Source organism: Gossypium raimondii, chromosome 10 (assembly GCF_025698545.1).
Source record: "Gossypium raimondii isolate GPD5lz chromosome 10, ASM2569854v1, whole genome shotgun sequence".
Classification (NCBI taxonomy): Eukaryota; Viridiplantae; Streptophyta; class Magnoliopsida; order Malvales; family Malvaceae; genus Gossypium; species Gossypium raimondii.
This window is the reverse complement of record NC_068574.1, coordinates 41,962,283-41,975,858: the sequence shown is the minus strand read 5'-3', so window position 1 is coordinate 41,975,858 and position 13,576 is coordinate 41,962,283. Positions and strand designations below refer to the sequence as shown.

Sequence of the window (13,576 nt, the reverse complement as noted above, 5' to 3'; positions counted from 1 at the left end):
TGGTTCTTTTTTAATTAGGTTTATGAGCCGTTTTTTTTTTAAATTTCAGAAAATATACCGTTTTTGGAGTGAGAAACGGAAAGCGCGTCTAATTCCATTTCTCTCTCCTAGGGTTAGGGTATTTAATATTTCTAGGTTTAAAATTTTTAAAATTTAGGTTTTTTAATATTTTTAAATTTAGAGTTTTTGACTGGAATCAGAGAATTTCAAATGTAGTTTTGAGGAGTCAAGGATGTAATAATGCACCTCGTAACACATACATTTAAAAAAAACAGTAATATATCTTCAAATTGATATAACTAAATATTGTGGGTAAAATATAATTAAAAAAAATGAGATAGGGAAGATGAAGTGGATAAGCAATCTTTTAAACAAATAAAAGAAGATGTAATTATTCAAAACCTTTGGATTTCAGCTATATTATTTTCTATAACCAAAGAAACAATAAGTAACTAGTTATAATAATTCTGATAAAAGAAAAAACCTTACTACTACTTGGTATTACATATCAATCATGGATGACAAGCTTCTTGTACTCTCCACCAGCAATGGCTAATTCCATTATCTGCTCAGGGTTCACAATTCCCCCTTCGTCCAAGAACAATTTCAGTAAATTCTTGGAATAACCACTCACCAACGCCACTCCATCTTGAGTAGCAACCACCGGAGTTGAAGACGAGTTCCTCAGGTTCCAAAATACAATCTCCAGCATCCTTTTGTGTACCCACACTTATGAAACTTCTCTTTTATAACTTCATAATTTGTCTTTCATATCTCCCCCCCACTCTTTCATCTTCTCTCTTATGACTTCATAATCCGGTTCCTCGTCATCATCATTATACACACTTTCCATATTCATATATTCAGAATAATTCCCACAGGCATCATCAAATTCTATATCACTCAACACGAATAGCCTCCTTATGAGTTTTTTCTCACTGAGATTTCCTTCCACCACAACTGCTAATATCTCATCGAACACTTTCCTGAAAATCTATGTTAAAACCCACCTCCATTTTACGCACAAACTCAGTCTTCGCATTAAAACTGTCTCTATAGCGACCCAATAGTCAGGGGTGACAGAAAGTGCATTCTCGAGACTCCATTCCCGTAAATTGGACTCGTAAATATTTATTAAAAATATTTACGAAGCTAGTTGTGTAGTTAATTAGGTATAAGGACTAAATTACATATAAAATGAAAGTTGAATTATAAATTAAAGAAAAATTAAAGGGACTAAAGAAGCAATTATGCTATTATTCTTTAGTGAGGCCGCATAAGGTCAGATATTTATAAATTTAGTATATATTATAATAAAATAAATTTACTTAATATTTAAGTATATATATTATTATAATAATAAACTAATGTATAAGAAAATAAAATAAGTAAATGAATAAAAAAAGAATAGAAAGCCAAAGCCAAACCAAAACAGAAAGGAAAGAAAGAAAAAGAATAAGAGAAAGAAAGACGCAAGGTTTAGGAACTTTTAGGGTTTAAAGCTCAATTGGTTCAATCCTTTTTCTTATAATTTTTATGTTTTTGAAATCCCGGTGTTAAGTACTACCCGAGTTATGTCGAAATTTTAGAAATTATTGAGTTTTTAACTATTGTTAATGTTGAATAATTTTAGTGTTAGGGATTAAATTGATAGATTTTAAGTTAGAAATGAAAATGATTAAATTGTAGAATGAATTATAAATTTTGAGTAATAGGGACTAAATTGTAAAAATTTCAAAATTTAGGGATTTAAGTGAAAATAGAGAGTTAAATTTAGTTTAAAGTGGAAATTGTATGAAAATATAGAATTAATTGTAAAGAATAAAAATTAGTCTCGGTTTAGGGACTAAATTAGAATTTAGGAAAATATTGAATGAAAATTAAAATATTAAATATGAAATTGAATTGTGTTATATTGAGGAATTTTAATTGTTTTAATTCCGTAGCTAACATTGTACATGAATCCTCGACTAAAAAAGGGAAAGATAAAGTCGACATCGAATAGCTCGAAATTTCTGATTTGTATTTCTATAATCTGAACCTAGTTGTTAATTGTTGTATTTTAAATTAATGTATATGATAAGTGGTTAAGGTTAGTATATGGCACTTTGATTATTGAATTGATTTAAAGTTGATTGAATTGAATTGAATTGAAATGAATATATGTGTGTTAATTTGAAATTTGGATATTGAATATTAGTTGTATTTGGAAAGTGAAATTAAACCATATTAACTGTATCGGGATGAGTCGGATATAGATGGCATGCCATAGGATTGGAAGAGTTCAGGGATTTCTTCGACTTCAAGTCGATGAGGCACTGGGTGCCAATTTGCTTCGGTTTAACCGATGAGACACTGGGTGTCAAATTTATATAGCATTGGGCACAGTTATTACTTCGGATTTATCTGATAAGGCACTAAGTGCCAAATTGGTGTGTTGGTTGGATCCTTGTATCCGTCCGAATCTGAGTCGTGTTAATAGGGGTAATTAAATAAAATTGTACAATGATTGATACTGGATGATACTGTATGTGAATTGAAAATGGAATAGTGAATTGAAACATGAAAATGAAACACATGAATTGTGTATTCATGAATTGGATATTATTATTGTTTCAAATGATTTGTGGATTAAATTGTGAAAAGCTATTATATAGCTAGTGATGAGAATTGAGTATGGTATAAAATGGTTTGATTATGATTTGAGTATTGAATGGTTAATGCTATTATCTAAATAAATATGGATTTTAAATATTCAATTGTGCTTAATATTTAATTGTGCCTATTACGTTATTTTGTCTTTAAATATTCAGATTATGGAAATACCACTAAGTTTTACTCAACGTATGGTTTTATTTTCCGTGCGCAAGTTAGGTACTTCACTTTTTTATCGCCGATTCAGCATCCAACAACGATCCTGAACTCAAATGTGGTGATGTCTATCTTTTGTGTCGGCATGTACCTAGGGTGTCTAAATAATAGTCATTTTGTGGATTGAATGTAAATGAGATTATAAGTTTAATATTGGTTCGTTTTATACATATAAATATGTGTTTGTTTTTGAAGCCATATTATGGCATGGTAAAATTAATTAAATCTAGATAGATGCATGTGAATTTAATTCTATGTTTAAGTACTCATGAACTAGACAACTTGTATGCAACCTAAGTGAAAGTGTAATATGTGTTGTTTCTCTACTGCAAGGAGAAGCATATACCTAGTGACAGTCATTGACACGTCATGTACCCCCAAATTAGGCAAATTGAGAATTCTTCCAAAAGGAATTTGAAAAGAAATATATGGGTGAATTATATATTGAAGACAGAAAACAAGAGTTTTTGATGTTGAAACAACGTGAAATCTGTGGTTGATTATGAACGAGAATTTTCGCGACTTAGTAGGTATGCTATTAAATTTGTGCCGACTGAAATTGACAGTTACAAGCGATTTCTGCGTAGTTTACGCGATGAGTTGCGAGTACAGTTGGTATCGCATAGAATTACTAAGTTTGTAGATTTAGTTGAACGGGCAAGAATGGTAGAGCAAGTCTTGGGTTTTGACAAAAAGACTACGAATACTCGTATTGTTGGAAAACGTCCTAGAACTGCAAGTTCAAATCCACAACCGAAGAGATCAAAAGAATTTTGTGGTAGTTGGAGATCAAATTTTAAGTTAGATAGAACTGATAAAAATCGTGATAGACAATCGACTGTATCTACAGGTAGTGTGCGAGGTCCATCCAAGGATACTGATATTTCGAATTGTGAGCATTGTGGGAAAACTCACCGTGGTGAATGCTGGAAGTTAACTCGAGGCTATTTTCACTGTGGATCTATGGAACTTCTTGTTTAAAAGTGTCCAAAGAATGAAAATGTTACACCTGTTACTTCTCAAAGATTTATGCCTGCTTCTAGGGGTTGCAAGTTGAGTCGAAGTTGTTCATTTTCGAAAGGTGGTGCTAGAAAAGGAAATGATGTTGTTACTCAATAGCCGGAGGCTAGAACGCCAGCTCGAGCTTATGTTGTGCGGACTTGTGAGGATGGTAATGCTAATGATGTTTTGATATGTATATTTTTATTACATTCAGAACTTGTTTATGCTTTGATAGATCCGGGATCTTCGTATTCATATGCTAATACTAATTGGTTAAGTCGGAAAGTTTAAAATCTGAGGCGTTTTGAGTATCAATAGTGGTGTCTAATCCATTAGGACAATCTGTGTTAGTGGATCAAGTGTGTAGGAGATGTCTGTTAGTGATACAAAATATAACCTTCCCTGTTGATTTATTGATAATGCCATTTGGCGATTTTGATATGATTTTGGGTATGGATTGGCTTACGGAGCACGGGGTGATTCTGGATTGCTGTAAAAAGAAGTTTACTGTTCAAAGTGAAAACAGTAATATGATTGAGGTGAATGGTATTCGAGCAAGTGGTTCAACTTGTATCATTTCAACAATTCGAGCTAATAAACTTCTTAATCAAGGTTGTGAAGCTTTTCTAGCCTATGTTATCAATTCGAATTCTGTTGATAGCCAGTGCAGTAAAATTTGAACTGTTTGTGAATTCCCTGATGTGTTTCTCGAGGAATTATCGGGATTACCACCAGATCGAGAGGTTGAGTTTGCAATTAAAGTGTTTCTTAGTATGGCTCTGGTGTGTCAATGTCCCCCTATCGTATGTCACCCACGAATTTGAAAGAATTAAAGGTACAATTGTAAGACTTATTGGATCGTTGTTTTATATGCCTTAGTATATCGCCTTGTGGAGCTCTAGTACTTTTTGTTAAAAAGAAAGATGGTTCGATGCGGCTTTGTATTGACTATCGACAATTGAATAAGTTAACGATTAAGAATCGATATCCTCTACTCCGTATTGTTGACTTATTTGATCAACTAAAATGAGTTTTTGTCTTTTCAAATATCGATTTGAGATTGAGTTACTATCAGTTGAAAATGAAAGAAAGTGATGCACCGAAGACAACATTTTTTACACGATATGGTCATTATGAATTCTTAGTGATGCCTTTTGGATTGACGAATGCTCCGGCAGCATTTATGGATCTCATGAACTGTATTTTCCAACCGTAACTGGATCATTGTGGTAGTTTTTATTGATGATATTTTGGTCTATTCGAAATTCGAATCCGAGTATAAGCAACACCTCAGAATTATTTTGCAAGTTTTACGAGAGAAACAGTTATACGGAAAGATTAGTAAGTGTGAATTCTGGTTATCACGGGTTGTATTTTTGGGTCATGTTATCTTAGCAGATGGAATTAGAGTTGATTTGAAAAAGATAGAGGCTATTGTTTAATGGAAAGCACCGAGGAGTGTGTCAGAGGTTCGTAGTTTTCTTGGATTAGCTGGTTAATTATAAATAGATTTTCGAAGATAGTCTAGCCGATGACAAAGTTATTGCACAAGAATGTTCAGTTCGTTTGGGATGATCAGTGTTAAGAAAGTTTTGAGAAATTGAAACAGATGTTGACTGAAGTGCCAGTTTTGACTCTACCAGAATTGGGAAAGGATTTTGTTGTTTATAGTGATGCTTCCTTGAGCAGTCTTTGTTGTGTTTTGATGAAAGATGGGAAAGTGATTGCTTATGCATCTTGCCAGCTAAAAATGCATGAACGAAATTATCCGACGCATGATTTAGAGCTAGCTACTGTGGTTTTTGCTCTAAAGATCTGAACACACTATTTGTTCGGTGAAAAATGTTATATTTATACCGATCATAAGAGTCTCAAATACCTTCTCTCTCAAAAGGAGTTGAATTTGAGATAGCGTCGTTGGGTAGAGCTTCTAAAATATTTTGATTGTGTTATTGATTACCACCGTGGTAAAGATAATGTTGTAGTTGATGCATTGAGTAGAAAAGCAGCAATTGAATCGCGAGCAATGTTTGCTCAGCTCAGCATCAATGATGATGAAAGTCTATTGGCTGAACTAAAAATCAAACCGATGATGTTTGATCGGATCAAGTCAGTGTAGTTAAAAGATGACAAGTTGGCGAAGAAAGGATAAATGGTTCAGAATGGTATATTAGAAAATTTCAGCATTGATAATTGTGGTTGCTTGAGATTTCATAACCGAATTTGCGTTCCAAATGTTTCTAAATTAAAAAAGTTGATGCTTCTCGAAGCTCATGATAGTTCTTTTGCTTTGCATCCTGGAGGAACAAAAATGTATCGCGGTCTGCGAGAATCTTATTGGTGGCCAAGAATGAAAAGAGATGTGGTCGAGTATATGGCTAAATGTTTAACTTGTCAGCGAGTTAAGGCAGAACATCAGGTTCCCACCGGATTACTTCAGCCTATTTCTATTCCTAAATGGAAATAGGATTGTATCACGGTGGATTTTGTAATAGGGTTACCTTTATCGGCAAGTAAGAAAAATGCTATTTGGGTGATTGTTGATTGACTTACGAAATCGACTCATTTCATTGTGGTCAGGACTGATTGGTCACTTCAAAAGCTTGTTGAAGTTTATATTCAAGAAATAGTAAGATTGCACGGTGTCCTTAAGTCGATAATTTCTAATCGAGATCTGCGGTTTACTTCGAGATTTTGGAAACAGTTGCACAAATCTCTTGGTACGTGACTTAATTTTAGCACAGCTTTTCACCCGCAGATTGACGGACAATCTGAGCATGTTATTTAGATTTTGGAAGACATGCTTCGTACTTGTGTTATTGATTTTGAATCAGGTCGGGAGCGTTACTTACCTTTGGCCGAATTTGTATACAATAATAGTTTTCAATCAAGTATTCAAATGGTTCCGTATGCAGCCTTATATGGTTGTAGGTGTCGATCACCTATTTTTTGGATGGAATTGAGTGAAAGAAGAATGATCGGGTCGAAATTAATTAAAGAAATGAAAGACATTGTTAAGAAAATTTGAGATAGATTGAAGACGGCTTTTGACAGGCAGAAATCATATGCAGATTTAAAACGTCGAGATAATGAATATTTTGTTGGTGATAAAGTATTTTTTAAAGTTTTTCCATGGAAGAAAATTTTGAGATTTGGCCGAAAAGGCAAACTGAGTCCTCGTTTTATTGGACCGTATGAAATCACGGAAAGAGTGAGACCAGTTGCATATCATTTAGCTTTGTCTGCAGAACTACATAAAATTCATGATGTTTTTCATATTTCAATACTTAGAAGATATCGATCGGATCCATCTCATGTTATGTTGATAGAAGATATTGAAATTCAACCTGATTTGTTATACGAAGAAGAACCGGTTGAGATTTTGGCACGTGAGGTGAAAGAATTTCGTAATAAGCGAGTTCCATTAGTGAAAGTGTTGTGGCATAGTCATAGTGTTAAAGAAGCGACTTGGGAACCGGAAGAAACTATGAGATCTCAATACCCCAACCTCTTTTGAGGTAAATTTTGTGGACGAAATTTAATTAGGGGGAGAATTGTAACGACTCGATAGTTAGGGGTGTCAAAAAGTGCATTCTCGAGACTCCGTTCCTGTAAATTAGACTCGTAAATATTTAACGACCAAATAGTCAGGGGTGTTGGAAAGTACATTCCTGAGACTCTATTCCCGTAAATTGGACTCTTAAATATTTATTAAATATATTTACGAAGCTAGTTGTGTAGTTAATTAGGTATATGGACTAAATTGCATATAGGGTGAAAGTTGAATTATAGATTAAAGAAAAATTAAAGGGACTAAAGAAGCAATTATGCCATTGTTCTTGAATGAGACGGCATAAGGTAAGATATTTATAAATTTAATATATCTATATATATTATAATAAAATAAGTTTACTTATTATTTAAGTTTATATATTCTAATAACAATAAAATAATGTATAATAAAATAAGTAAATGAATAAAAAAAAAGAATAGAAAGCCAAAGCCAGATGGAAACAGAAAGGAAAGAAAGAAAAAGAAAAAGAGAAAGAAAGACGCAAGGCTTAGGGACTTCTAGGGTTTAAAGCTCAATTGGTTAGTCAATTTAGTCCTTTTTCTTGTAATTTTTATGTTTTTAAAATGCCGGTGTTAAGTACTACTCGAGCCATGTCGAAATTTTAGAAATTTTAAAAATTTTAGAAATTTTAGAAATTTTAGAAATTATTGTAAATTTTGATTAATAGGAATAAATTGTGAAAAATTCAAAATTTAGGGATTTAAGTGAAAATAGGGAGTGAAATTTAGTTTAAAGTGGAAATTGTATGAAAATATAGAATTAATTGTGAACACTAAAAATTAGTCTTGGTTTAGGGGCTAAATTGGAATTTAGGCAAGTATTGAATAAAAATTGAAATATTCAATATGATATTGAATTCTGTTGTATTGATGAAATTTAATTATTTTAATTCTGTAGCTAACATCGTACCAGAATCCTCGACTAAAAAGGGGAAAGATAAAGTCGACATCGAATAGCTCTGAATTTCCGGTTTGTATTTCTATAATCCGAACCTAGTGTTAATTGTTGTATTTTAAATTAATGTATATGGTAAGTGGTTAAGGTGAGTATATGACACTTTGATTATTGAATTGATTTAAAGTTGATTGAATTGAATTGAAATAAAATTAATATATGTGTCAATGTGAAATTTGGATATTGAATATTGGTTGTATTTGGAAAGTGAAATTATACCCTATTAACTGTATCGGGCTGAGTCAGATATAGATGGCATGCTATAGGATTGGAAGAGTTCAGGGATTTCTTCGACTTCGAGTCGATGAGGCACTGGGTGCCAATTTGCTTCGGTTTAACTGATGAGACACTGGGTGTCAAATTTATATAGCGATGGGTGCAATTATTACTTTAGATTTATCTGATAAGGCACTGGGTGCCAAACTGGTGTGTTGGTTGGATCCGTGTATCTGTCCGAGCCTAAGTCATGTTAATAGGGGTAATTAAATAAAATGGTACTATGATTGATATTGGATGATATTGTATGTGAATTGAAAATGGAATAGTGAACTGAAACATGAAAATGAGACACATGAATTATGTGTTCATGAATTGGATATTATTATTGTTTCAAATGATTTGTGGATCAAATTGTGAAAAACTATTATTTAGCAAGTGATGAGAATTGAGTATGGTATAAAATGATTTAATTATGATTTGAGTATTGAATGGTTCATGCTATTATATAAATAAATGTGGATTTTAAATATTCAATTGTGCTTAATATTTAATTGTGTCTATTATATTATTTTGTCTTTAAATATTCAGATTATAGAAGTACCACTGAGTTTTACTCAGTGTACGGTTTTGTTTTCTGTGCGTAGGTTAAGTACTTACATTTTGTTGCCGATTCAACATCCAACAACGATCCCGAACTCAAATGTTGTGATGTCTATATTTTGTGTCAGCATGTACCTAGGGTGTCTAAATAATAGTCATTTTTGTGGATTGAATATAAATGAGATTATAAGTTTAATATTGGTTGGTTTTATACATATAAATATGTGTTTGTTTTTGAAGTCATATTATGGCATGGTAAATTGAACTAAATCTAGATAGGTGCATGTGAATTTAATTCTATGTTGAAGTGCTCATGAACTAGGAAATTTTATTTGGATTTGGTATTTTTATAATTTGATTAAAATGATACTTTGATGACTTGTTTTGATGATATGATATGGTTGAGAATTCTGACTGTTTTCTCGATAAACTTTGGTAATGCTTCGAAACCCTATTTTGGCGACGGATATGGGTTAGGGGTGTTACAGCCTCCCTTAACCAAATGCAGCTGAGGATTTGCACTAAAAGTAATCACTTTCCCCTTCCAAGGCTCTTCACTCAGCTCTGAAACCAACAATTCCAGGGCCACCGCAACATCCATAGGTATCCCAAACATACTCCCCGAAACATCACAAACTGCGATACAGTTCGTTAGCTTCCTTTTCTTACCCACATCCTCCACCATTCTCTTCCACTATAGCTCAGCCACTTCCCGTCCATCTTCGTCTTCTAGTGACGCGATTATTTCATGGGGAAACAACACTCCAATAGCAATCTTCGCCCTCCCGGTCTTTACCTGCTCAAGTTACTCCCTAAACATTTCCTTATCATGCTTTTTGAACAACTCCTTGTAAGTCTTCATTGCAATAAATGGCACCCTATTGTAAGGAAGGGAATTCCATTTATTTGCACTCATGTACAGCTTCGGAAACTCCAGTGCCTTATGCATCGAAACAAGCACTTGTTTCCTCAAACTATCCCGAACCCTGTATACATAATGCGCTTCCTCCAATCCCTCAGACTCTTTCTCGCTCTTACGAGGGAAACCCCTTCGAGCAATCGCCTCGCATATCAAAGTAGCCTTATCATAAGATGAATCAATTGAAGGACACCATTTTGCAGCTAAAGTGATATCAAAAAATTTCCTATCATTCAACTTCTTAATATTAGATTTCAAGTAATTAGCGAAGAATTCAGCAACACAATCAAACAAAAGCCTATAATTTGAATCAGAATTATACTTATCGATGGCCTTTTTCGCTTTTGCTTTCTCCTCTCTTTCCTCAAAGCTCTAGCTTTCTCTTTTTCGATTCCCCTATTCATTTCCTCCACGTTCTCTAAAACACCCTCAATTTCTTTTTCTAAAGCCTCTACTTTCTCATTACTTTCTTGCTTGAATTTTCCCCGATTCTTGATTTTCTTTGAGGACCTTTTTCTTCCTCTCTTTCTGTCCACTCCATTCTCTGGATCTTTCGCGATTCAGGTCCCTCAAGGATTCGATAAAGAATCTCCGGAAAATCCTTAAAATACCCAAATTCAGCAATCGCTTTAATATTAAAAGCAAGGGTTTTGGGATGCTTACTGAAAAACCAAAGCACCGTCATATAAAACCTTTCTTTTTTCAGATTTCCCTGTCCCTCTTACACCCTTGAGATTACAAATAAACTTCAGAGCAGTTAAAGAATCATGAGCCCAAGCCAATTCCAACGTTCGATTAGCTCATGAGACGGAGTATCGGGAACCACATGGAAGAAAAAGTCTAAACAGGGATTGCCAATTGAAAGAAAAGTGGCAGAGTTATTTTTCGTTCTGCCCCTTGGTGGTTCTCCTGTGGGTTTGCAGTCCGCAACTTGGATGGCTAGAGATTCCACATCAATTACGACAGTAGAGGGCGGGTTTAAGGTGTGTATCGTCGGCTGCCCAACAATTGTAGAAATCATTTTGGTTTTCAACCAAGAAAATACACTCTGCCAACTTCCCTTCGAGAACCAACATGTTTTTTTTTACCTTTCCCCCTTAATTTTATAATAATTTTTTTATTTTAAATTTTTTATAATAATTTTGTTTACTATTTAATTTATTATCAATTAATTCAGTTTTACACATTTCAAATGTAGAAAAATTTTAAATATGGATGATTAAAGGGTAAACTATCAAAATAGTTACTTTTATTTTCCTCTAGTTACATTTTAGTCACTTATATTTGAAATGTTACATTTTTAGTCACATATGTTATCGTGTTGTAACATTTTAGTCACTAAGCGGTAATTGCCATTAACAGTGTAAGGGTAAGCTGACGTGACACGTTAAATCATCATTTCAAATGAAAATTTTAGGTTAAATTATACAATTGGACCCTATATTTTTTTTCGTTTTAAGCAATTTAATTTTTTTCTTTTACGTTAAAAGAGATTGAGAAGAGAGGAAAATAGAGGGAGAAGAAGAAGAGGATGGAAAAAAAAAAGAAAGTTAAAAGAACATAAAAGAAAAAAATAAATTGCTCAAAACGAAAAAAATATGGGAACCAATTGAATAATTCAAGCTAAAATTTTTGTTTGAAATGATGTTTGAACGTGTTACATCGGTTTACAGTAACACCATTAACAATAATTAACAGATAGTGACTAAAATGATACAACATATTAATGTAAGTAATTAAAATGTAACATTTCAAACATAAGTGATTAAAATGTTATAACATGTTAACGTAAGTGGCTAAAACGTAACATTTCAAACAAACAAAAGTGGCTATTTTAATAATTTATTCGATGATTAATTTATTTACTAAATTCACTTAATTTTAAGTCAAATTTATATCCTGCTTCGGCGAAGAAATGGGATTACTCGGGTTTCTTTTTTAGTTTTTTTTCCCAGCCATTTTCATGTAAGTAACCTAATTTTGATGATTTATGTATTTTTGCAAGTATAGTTGATTTTGTTAATTTCATATCTAAGAATTGGGGTTGGATTTTTACCATATGCAATTACATATTTGTGAGTATTTTGTTTTATTATACAATATTATAAATGTATGGGTTTTAATTGGATCATTTTCGATTCTTTATTTGTTTGTGATTATAATAGTTTTATTTTATTTTATAATTTGGTTGGATATATATTTGACATAATAAATTTTTTACCCTTAAATTTTATTAAAAAATCATTTTATCCCTCATTTAATTTTTCATATCTTTTAATAGTTGAAATTATATATTTTTTGAATCATTCAAACTTAAATTTGATAATTTTAATCCATTTAAGTTAGGTCATACGTAATTATAATAGTTCTAATAACGTAACTTAAATTTATGTACTTAAAAGATTAAAACTTTATTAATAATTTTAATAAAATAACCTCCAACTTTCTATTGATTCAAGGTTTTAAAACCAAATCGGTGGTCAAATCGATTAATTATTGGTTTGTTGATTCAACCGGTCTGATAGATCTATCCAATTCGATTAATTAAATCATTAAAAATTTATAAAAATATTAAAAATTATGTTCAATCAAAATTTACCCGCCCATATTAGTTCAATGCTTTTCTGAATCGTTACCCTAACCAGTTCTCGACCTAACTGATTCAACCAACCAATCTAATCCAATTCAAACAACCTTGAATATACTTCAATATTTTTAAATCTAAATGAAATACTAAATATTAAAATTTAAACTCAAATTAAATTTTTGTAACATCTCAAAAACCGGGTAAGAAGAAATTGGGTTTTGAAACCAAGAGTGGTCATCCCTCAACTTTGAGTTTAGATTTTGGAAATTTTTGACAAGTGATTAGACCTGGTTTAGTGGTTAAGTGTTTTGATTATATGTGTAAGGTTTTAGGTTCGAATCCTATCTCTATAAATTTTGCTACTTTTGATTAAGTCTCTATCTTTAGGCACATGGGTTATAAGTTAAATTCAGCCAATTAATTATAAGAATGAACTTGTTGGTTCAGTGGTTAAACTTTTGTGTACTTTTTGGTCTGGTGTTCGAATATCTTAGGAAGTAATAAGGAATATTTTATTTTTGAAATTCTTTGTGTGGTAGTTAGTTTCAGGTGGTTAAGTAAACTTCCCAAAACCTCCTGAGTTGATGATATTGCTATATTTTCGTTTTACTTTCCATTTATGTTTTTACCATTCCTCCATTCTTTCTTTATTTTTACTTTATTTCTTTATTTCTTTATTTCTTTATTTTCGTTTTACTTTCCATTCTTCGTTTGATTCTTTTCTTCAAACTACATTTCTTTTTGCTATGTTATGTCAAACTGATTTTATACGGGGTCTGACTTCTCCTTTTTAGTTCAATTCGTTGATTAGTAAGTTGATTTAAATTTTTGGTATCGAAAGTTCTTCGAC

At 32.3% G+C, this 13,576-nt stretch overlaps 1 pseudogene; it reads right to left on the bottom strand.

Moving 5' to 3' along the window:
• Positions 1 to 508: 508 nt before the first annotated feature.
• On the bottom strand, positions 509 to 11,267 carry LOC105778700 (uncharacterized; annotated as a pseudogene).
• Between the last annotated feature and the right edge of the window lie 2,309 nt (positions 11,268 to 13,576).